The 9,689-nt window shown below is 32.3% G+C and overlaps 1 non-coding gene across 1 annotated transcript; it reads left to right on the forward strand.

The window, feature by feature from the left end:
• The first annotated feature begins 9,265 nt into the window (after positions 1-9,265).
• Positions 9,266-9,369, forward strand: LOC138383120 (small nucleolar RNA U13). The gene has a single exon (XR_011233562.1). It is a non-coding gene; the product is annotated as a small nucleolar RNA U13 (small nucleolar RNA).
• The last annotated feature ends 320 nt before the right edge of the window (positions 9,370-9,689 follow it).

A 9,689-nucleotide genomic window follows, 5' to 3' on the forward strand; every position in this document is an offset into this window, starting at 1 on the left:
TTGACTGTTTTCCAAAAATAGTTTATTTGCATTCTTTATCAAGGCCACCTTAAATATCTGTTAAGTGTCCACATTAGAAGCTAATATAATTTTGTAAGAATTTTTCCAAATGTTTAATGTCATATGATTACAGCATATGCAAATAGAAATTGCTTATGATTATAAATAATACAAAAATAGAATAAAAATTTTGCCATTATTATATACATTTTTATTATTGCAATTAGTTATAGCATAAGTTTTAAAGTTAGTTTATTTTCTGCTATCTCATAATGGTCTCAATTGGCATACAGACAACTCAGTTAGCCAGTCATAAGTCATTAATGGGCTGTTAACTAATTGTAGCAGTTAAAATAATCAGCATATTTAACTCAAACAGATGTTTAGGAATAATTTATAAATTATTAAAAAATTAATTCAAATTTCCATAGAAGCATTTATGAATCTCTACAATGTAGTTTAGCAATTGCACATGGTTTTTTGCATTGGCACACATCAAATTGTAATTTCTCAAAAAAATAAATAAATCATGATGCAAATTTGTTAATAAGCCCAAATAGTGTAATCAAACAACGTAATGAACAATGGGCAGAAGATTTGAACATTCTTGGAAACGACATCTTGAAAAACTCCATAAGAAGGAATCAAACAACCTAATGAAGAATGGGCAGAAGATTTTAACATTTCTTGAAAATGACATGAACATGACAAATATCCTCCTATGTAGAAGCTCAACATTGTTAGTCATAAAGGAAATGCAAATCAAAATCACAATGAGATACCACTATCCACCTGTGAGAATGGCTAATATTGAAACACTGGCCATGTTGGTGAGGTTTTAGAGCACTGGAACCCTCACATGTACCTGGTGAGAATATAAAAGGTTATAAGCATTTTTCAAAAAAGTTTAGCAGCTTCTTAAAATGTTAAAGGGCACCTATCATGTGATGCAGGCATACCACTTCTAGATAATGCTACAAAATTTTCAAAATGCAAAAGCCTGTATTACGACAGAAGGCAGATCTGTGGTTGGCTGGGGATGGAAGTTCAAGGACGAGTACAGAGGAGGAATGATAAGGGTAAGAGAAAACGTTTGGGTGTGATGGATCTGTTCACTATCTGTATTATGGTGATGGTTTCCTGGGTGTATACATATGTCAAAGCTTATCAGATTACCACATTATGCAGATTGTTATATGTATGACAAATGTACTTCAATAAAGCTGTTGTTAAAAAAAAAAAAAATTATAGCCAAGTGATGCTTGGTTCTGAAATGGTCTACACAATAAGTGTACAAATGGAAAAAAATAGGCAAAAGTGAGTTTTAATCAATTTGTTACAAGGTATTAGATTAATCAACTAAATAAATGCATTCTTGTCTTTATGGAACACTTTCTACAGGATAAAAACTGGATAAGTAATAATAAGACATATAATACTATATTTTAAAATTTTTCTGATGTTTCAAGCTGGATATCTATTCATGAGAGCATATCAGTTAAAGTAGTTAGTTTTATTTTACTGCAAGTAACAGAAAAGCCTAACAAAAATGGCTTAAATAAATCAATAAGTCAGGGGTTATTTGTTTCACAAACCAAACAGTTAGTATCTGCAGTTCAGGGATAGTGGGAAGATCACAGAGGTCATCCAGTGCCTAGACTACTGTCTCTGTCTTAGTTTATGGCTTTTATTCTCATTGTAGAAATAATGAGTAATAATGTTTGGTATAACAAACAACCTTCTAATATCAGTGGCTATAACACTGTAAAATTTTGTTTCTTATTCAAAGTCTCATGTACTACCTTACCATGTAAGAAAACTTGGTTAAATATTCAATATAATGTTTGAGTTCCATAAGGGAAAATATTGTGCTGTATTTATCTCCTTAGATCATTGTTTATCATGGTGCCTAGAAAAATTCAGATGTTCAAGAATGGGATTTAAACTAAACAGCTATGGTTCCAGCTACTCATTTATATATTTACTAGTATCATTGATTTTCTACACACTGCATGAAGCATAGGGGACATAGTACTGAATGCAATCTTTTTGTGACCTATTAATACTTCTGGATTCTTTGAAAATATATTTCCTGTTACCTGTAATGGGGATGGATTTAACAGAGTGGTGGAGGTGGGGTGGGGGTGTGGAGATTTGAGAGGAGAGGGGTTGAAGAGGGAAAGAATTCATTTCTGGTCTTTACAAATGTCAGACTATTCCTTGTTAGTCTTCTATTTATTTCTCACAAAATTCAAACTTAAAAAAAATTCCAACTTAAATATTAGGTGTAAAAATGTAAAAGAACATGTATGAAGTAAAGAGCATGTATGTTGTAAAAAACTGAATACATTTGTTGGTTTGGGACTGTTTGATAAAAGCCATTCTCACTGGAGTTAAGTATATCTCATTGTGGTTTTGATTTGCATTTCCCTGGTGATTAGAGATGTTGAGCATTTTTTCATGTTTCTTGGCCATTAGTCTGTCTTCTTTTGAAAAGTTTCTGTTCATGTCCTTTCCCCACTTTTTAATGGGGTTGTTTGATTTTTTCTTGCTGATTTTCCTGAGTTCTATATAGATTCCAGTTAGCAGCCCTTTATTGGATGTGTAGCATGCGAATATTTTCTCCCATTCTGTAGGGTTGTCTGTTTGTTGTCATGATAGTTTCTTTGGCTAAGCAGAGCTTTTTATTTTGATCGGGTCCCATTTATTTATTTTTGTTGTTGCTGTGATTGCCTTTGGGGTCTTCATAAATTTTTTCCTTAGGCCGATTTCTATAAGAGTTTTTCCAACATTTTCTTCATAGTAACATTCATCAGGTGTCAGGAGGTGGGACGGGGAGGAGGGGATTGGTATATTCACACCTAATGGGTGCAGTGCATACTGTCTGGGGGATAGACACGCTTGTAAGTCTGACTTGGGCGGGGCAAAGGAGATATATGTAACGTAAACTTTTGTATCCCAGTAATACTCTTAAATAAAAAAATATTAAATAAAAAAAACTGAATACAAATTAAACATTTTTGACAAATCAACTTAATGATATATATGTATTTCACATCATATATGTGTGTGTTTATAGCTAATTATACATTTTCCCTTGCAATTGATGTTGAAAAGTAGCTCAGATTACTACTTACAATACTTCATTTTATTACTCAATATTGAGAGCAAAAACTCTGCGACATTGCAGAAATTACTTGTTTGCATTGCTAAATTATTATGCATTAACTGTGAGAGGTAAAACTTAAAGCACACTTATGTTGCACTTTTCTTGTTCTAGGATATAAAAACTATATAACTATGATTTTTTATTTCATGTCAGACATTTTTCTCGTAGGCACTGATAAAGTAAAAACTCTAATTCTTCTCCAATGTTCTCAAATAGTTCCATCTTTTTTTTCATGAAATTATTAAGCAATATTACAGAACGCCTTTCTTCTCTGTAGAAATTAAAATTCCCGAGGATTTTCACTGAGCCATTAATGTGAATAGCAATAATAGAGTTCCTTGCATGTCATTTGTGTGAATATAAAATATTGTAAAGTCACATTTCTCAAATTTTTATTTATATGAAGAAGTAATCCTCATAGGATTTTCACTTTGATCACAAATGACTAGTATATATATTTGAATAAGATGATGGCAAAAACCAGAACACATTTAGTGTATTTTTCAACTCTGTTTTTTCACTACTAATGCTATGTGTTGTGTCCTTTAATAATGGAAAGAAATTTTTTGTGTGTAGTATTTTTATTGATTAAAATAGAAATCTAAGGCATGTCTTCTGGGAAACTTTTATTTTCATAGGAATATTTCGACATGAGTAACTTACACTTAGCACATATAAAAATGATTACAAGTGTTGGATGTTACTTTAGGGTTTGTATGATTTTCAATATTATTACATACTACTTATATATATTACTCCATATGGTTCTCTAGGGCAGATAATGTATCTCAATATTTTTTAATACTTTAGAATAAACAAAAAATGAGATTTTAAGGCTTTCAAAAACAAGCATCTTTAATCATTTGAACTGGAAATAAAATTATAAATATATCAATTAGGCAAAAAAAAGCCATATCACAAACTGTCTTGGAAAAAAATAATTTCCAAAGTAAATAAATACATTAAAAGATAATAAATTCAAAAGTTAACCTAAATTGAAAATTAAGGAAATTAAGAAATTTTCACCATTTTGCTGCTGGCTCTATTTAGAAATAAATGAGTTATTAGTACAACTTTTAATCCAGTATACAAAGAAAAAAATTATAAAATAAGTACAAATTTACATATATAGCATATATGTGTAAATGGCAGGGTTCAGCTGAAATTGAATGGAAAAGGCTGAACATACTTGTCTTATAAACTATCTTTATTTAGATTATAGATACTCTGTACAGTATTATAAGCAATATTTCTCTTTAGGATCAGAATAATTACTCTGATTTTATGTTCACAGTTTTGTTAAGTATATGCCTTCTTGACTAATCCATTTCTCAACTTGATATTCAGGGAATTCATAATTTTATCAAACCTATGTTAGAAACACATTCATTTGCATGAAACTGGTACACTGATATCAATTTCCAGAAGTTAAGCTTTGATCATGATGAAGTCATCGGCTATGCTAAGGATTTAGCTACTTGCAGTATGCGTTTATTTGTACAGGAATGATATGTGGATTTATTCAACATACAAATATTGAGGCTATTCATTTCTGCTACACAGCCATTCTAATCTTTAGGAAGCTGGGAGAAAGATTTTTGTTATCCATTCTTTACTGACACCCATGGAATGTAAAGTTCCAAATGCTGTGAGAATTTATAAAATAGAAACCAACTACTCAAGGCCAGGGAGTTACCTAATTGGTTAAAAATAATGAGGAGCTTGGTCTATAGATCCAAATATGAGTCTTAATGCGACAACAATAATTGTTACATGCTTTTTATAAATGCATTTATCTCTCTAAATTTCAATTTCTTCATTTTGAAGGGCAGAGAACTGCTATAATAGCGAATATTATTTGTGTGCCAGTTTATCTACTACATTATGCTACTTTACACTTTTAATAAGCCCAAGGTGTATATACTATTATTTTCCCCAATTTATAGAGGAGAATCTATAGACTATGACATATAAACATTCCAGGCATAGAGTTATCCAAGTTGTAAATGGCAGAGCAGTAAAACAGTTTTATACAATCTGATTCTAGAGCCTAAACATGTAATCATCACAATATATTACTTTTTCATAGGACTTTTATGAAGATTAAATTAGAACGTGTATGTAAAATGCCAAATAAAATTCCTGATACATAGTATCATTTCAAGTTATCAATTATTATTGCCATTAATATGCTATTAGTTTCCTTTAATAAAATAAGTCTGTATAATGTTAGTGTAAATCCACTTAATCTGTTTAATTGAGAAGAACAAATAGATATCAGTTAAAACAAGGAAACATAAATCCTTCCTTAAACATAATATTTTAAATTACAAAATATTGTCATAAATTTATTTAAAAACATCTTTATGTAGAGTTATAAACTTTTCTTTCATCCATTCCTCCATTTTTATTGTCTTAATTGTGTTTTACTATTGTATTTACTATTGTAATAGAGTCATCAGATCATGACATTCCGATATTTGAAACACTCCAAAGGATTTCTGTTAACAGGAAATCTAAAGCCCTAACCTGGCCTCGCGGGAGGAGCTGCACCATGTTTCCCAGCATCTCCCAGCATGCCTTACTCCATCAGCAGCAGCCTGCTTGCTCTTCTTCAAATATACCTGACAAGGATGCTTCATTCAATATATCCTCTGCCAGAAAGAATCTCTCCACACTCAATAATTCAGGTCACATAATTCAGGTTTGGGCTCAAGTATCATCATAGAAAAGATGCCATTCAGGACAATCTATTTAAAATGGTTCCTTCTCATTTACATCCCTCAACTAGCTTTATTTTTCTTTATATCACTTGAAAGTATATAACATTCTATGATGTTTTTTCTGGTCAACAACATAAGTTTCATAATGACATAATTTTGTGTTATTCATCACAGTATACCTGGCACCTAAAAGAGAGCCTAAAACATAGCATAAAATAACAATACTATTGTATTAATAAACTAGTAAAGCCATATATGAGATAACATAGGAGCTGGAAAATTGGAATTCCTTATTGTTTTCCTTGAATAAAATACACCCTTCATAAAGTCTATGAAATTTCCAGGTTCAGTTTCTTTAAACTTGTGTTAGAACATGAGGATACATGTGAAATGATCTGAATGCATTAACTCCCAGATCAATGCTTACAGGTTTTTTCCCCCCAACTTTCATGTTTCCTTACACAAATTAATTTGATAACGTAGTTTAAAAATGGTATTAGAGAGCTCCAAATTTCCAAAACACAAATTTCTTTCTTTTCATATTCATATTCCATCAGTTTATGTAATCTTTAACTGAGTCATATAATTTTAATAACAAGTATGAATGATATAACAGATTTGAGAAAAAGTCTTCTGTAGTGATTAACAGTGAAAATTCAGGGGAATTTATGTTCATGGGCTTTCTGACAAAGAGTCTATTGTTCCTTAGTATGAAGAAAGCCAAAGTCAGCTGAAGGGCAAATTTATCAGGGGGCAATGGAAAAGACTCTCTGTTTATCAGGCTAGTCAATAAAGACAAAAATAAGATAACTTCCAGTATACATTCATATTTCATTTGAACTTTACAACAACCTCTTGAAGCAGTAGGGAACAAGCTTATTATTTCTATAATATTTAAAACATTCAGAAAATGGTGCTTCCTCTTAAATGATTTGGAATCCCTGATAGTAATAACCTCTAAATTTCATTACTGACATATTATTGTTTTGATATAATCTTGAAAAAATTCTAGTCTTTTTTTTGTTTCCCTTAAAATGTATTTTCTTCTTCTGGCTGTTATTCTGTAGGTTGGAGCAACATCTATTTTTATTTTCAAATACAGACAGACTATCATATTCTCATGAGGAACCATGCAGATAAGTTCAAATTAATAGTCTAAAAACCTTCAATTTACTTCATTCTTATGTTTTAGAAATGGTGACCCATAAATAACAAAGATTGATATTTTCTTATGATTCCCTTAATATTTCCATTTATTCATAAACTAATTTCTCTATTTATACATAGAATTCATTCAAGTGCTATCCTAATTTGATTCAGAGCTAAATAAATAAATGCATTGAAAGCAATACCTAGTAGTGACCGTTCCGCCAAAGAGAGAAGGAACATCATGGACTCCATGTTAACTACTGCAACAAACTCATTATGACAAGTGGTTGAGTATAATCAAGAGTTATCTACCAGCCTCTCTCCTTCTTGTGTTCGTCTGTCTTTCCTTATCTGTGTTCTTTTTTTCTCTCTCTGCATTTGGTGACATGCTCATTTTTCAATCACTTTACCTTGGCATCATTAACAAACCTTACTTTTTTTTTTTTTTTCTTCCACATCCAGGCTGTTCATCCAACACATTTCAAAATTCTGTTATTTCTTCCTGTTCCTGTTCTTAAAAGCTGTCACTTCCTCTCTGTTCCTGAAGCCAAAAACCTCATTCTAATATCTTTGTCTATAGCAACATGTTCTCCTCTTCTACTCAAAATTTATTTTATGGTTTATTTTTTAAGCCACATAAATTAGCAAAGTTACTGTTTTCCATTCAAGGTGATTATCCATTTTACATAAAATTACTTCTGACTCCACTGGAGCTGAGTCCGTTCAGACTCACCCTGGGACTCCTCATTCACACTGTGCAAATGGGGCCTCTTCCTGTCCATTTTACTTTCTCCACATTGTTTCTAGGGCCACATGTGATCTGTTTTTAATTGCTTTCATCCACGTCTCTGGGAGAAGAAATCTCAAACCTTGTACTTTAGAATCAATCAAGATAGACTTAAGAGGGTCTGAAACCAGTTAGGAAAAGTAAGCCTAATTGAAGCCAAGCCGCCAATATTGTAAGAAATGAGGATCCAGTTTCTTAATGAAAAGATCTCATTTGCGAGAATTCAGTTCTCACTTGAAACCTTCCAGGGGTGAGGAACCTGTGGCCTTGGGGCCACATGTGGCCTTCAGGCTCCTTGAGTGTGGCCTTTTGACTGAATCCAAATTTTACAGAACATGAATTCAGTTGAGGGGCCGCACTTGGGGATCTGGAAGGCCCCAGATAGCCTTGAGGCCGCAGGTATGCTGTGGTAACAAGCAAGCCTTGAATCTCAGTGTCTCACAACCACACAGAACAATTTTCGCTCAACACATTCTCAGCGTGACTGTTCCATGGTGTTTTTACTTTAGGTCCACGGTGGACAGAGTAGTGTCTGGTTACAACATTACAAGTTTGTGACAGAGGGGCATGGAAACTATGTGCTGGCTCTTAAAATGTCTGCTTAGAATTGACTAAAGCCACTTCTGTTTACATATTGTGAAAGTAAGTCACACGACAATGCTCAAACTCATTGTGGTAAGGATACATGTTTCTTGTAGATTCACTGAAAGCAAGAGCACTGTCCCATTTGTTCAACAGTAATGTAACCTTTCACACCTTCCTGGTCTCTACCACCACCTCCCAAACTTCTGTATGCATTTTGACAAAAGAAATTCAATTGATCTGGAAATATGAAAGGTATAATCTATCATCATCCCTCTGAAATGAGGTTGTCAATTTGAAGCAAGGCTCTGGCAGACTGTAAGTCTGAGTGGCGGAGGAAGGACAAAATCTATCTTGGTAATGTGAGCTCCAGAAGGACAGATAAGAATGATGACAAGAGGCTGCTGCAGCTTCTTCAGTACAATTGTATACAGGGGCGTTATTGTCAATCATTTTTCCTTCAAATATAAGGGACATTGATATAGTATATGAATGTCATCTGCTTAAAAGAATAAATAGATAAAAAGAATCAATTAGCAAATGTATTAGGCAGGATACCATTGTAGGAGAAAATGTTGACTAAATTCAGGACGCTTCCCTGAAATGCAAGAGAGAGAACTGAGGTGACATTCAATGATTTGCCATTCTCAACTGAATTTGAACACTGTAAAGGGGAGTTCTTTATTTTAAATAAACATTTAATACATTTAAATTTACTAATTGATTTTCACTGCTGTGAAAACTTTTCATCTCCAGATAATTACTTAAAATAAATTATAAAAATGTTTTTTAGTTAGTATAGGGTCTACAAAATATTAAGTTCATCAAATATGTCAGTTGATTTTATTTGTTTAGATCCTTTTGTAGTTCCTGAGCCTGATGATTGGCTTTTTATGTGCATGAGTGAGACGTGTCTCCCTCAAACCTTGTTATGACCTGGGCATGTTACCCGACTGAGGAGAAAAAGAAAAAAAAAAGTTTATAGGTTTAGTAAATTATAATAATTCTAATTTCTTGTTTTGTTTTAAATAACAATATCAACTGATCATAAAATCTCAATTCTGTAGGTGATCTTAGAAAAAAATTGAATTCAAAGGCCAATAAATCTAAAAATAAAGAACTAAAATTTCTTTAGTATGAATGAATACCTATTCTTTCTCTGCTTAAATCTCTGTTTGGGAGCTTGGCACATCACTTGGCAACCTATTACATTATAAATGCTTCTGTTTAGAAAAGCCTTTCTTCAGGTGTACCTGAAATCTATCTTTCTGAAACTTCT

Source organism: Eulemur rufifrons, chromosome 4, assembly GCF_041146395.1.
Source record: "Eulemur rufifrons isolate Redbay chromosome 4, OSU_ERuf_1, whole genome shotgun sequence".
Classification (NCBI taxonomy): Eukaryota; Metazoa; Chordata; class Mammalia; order Primates; family Lemuridae; genus Eulemur; species Eulemur rufifrons.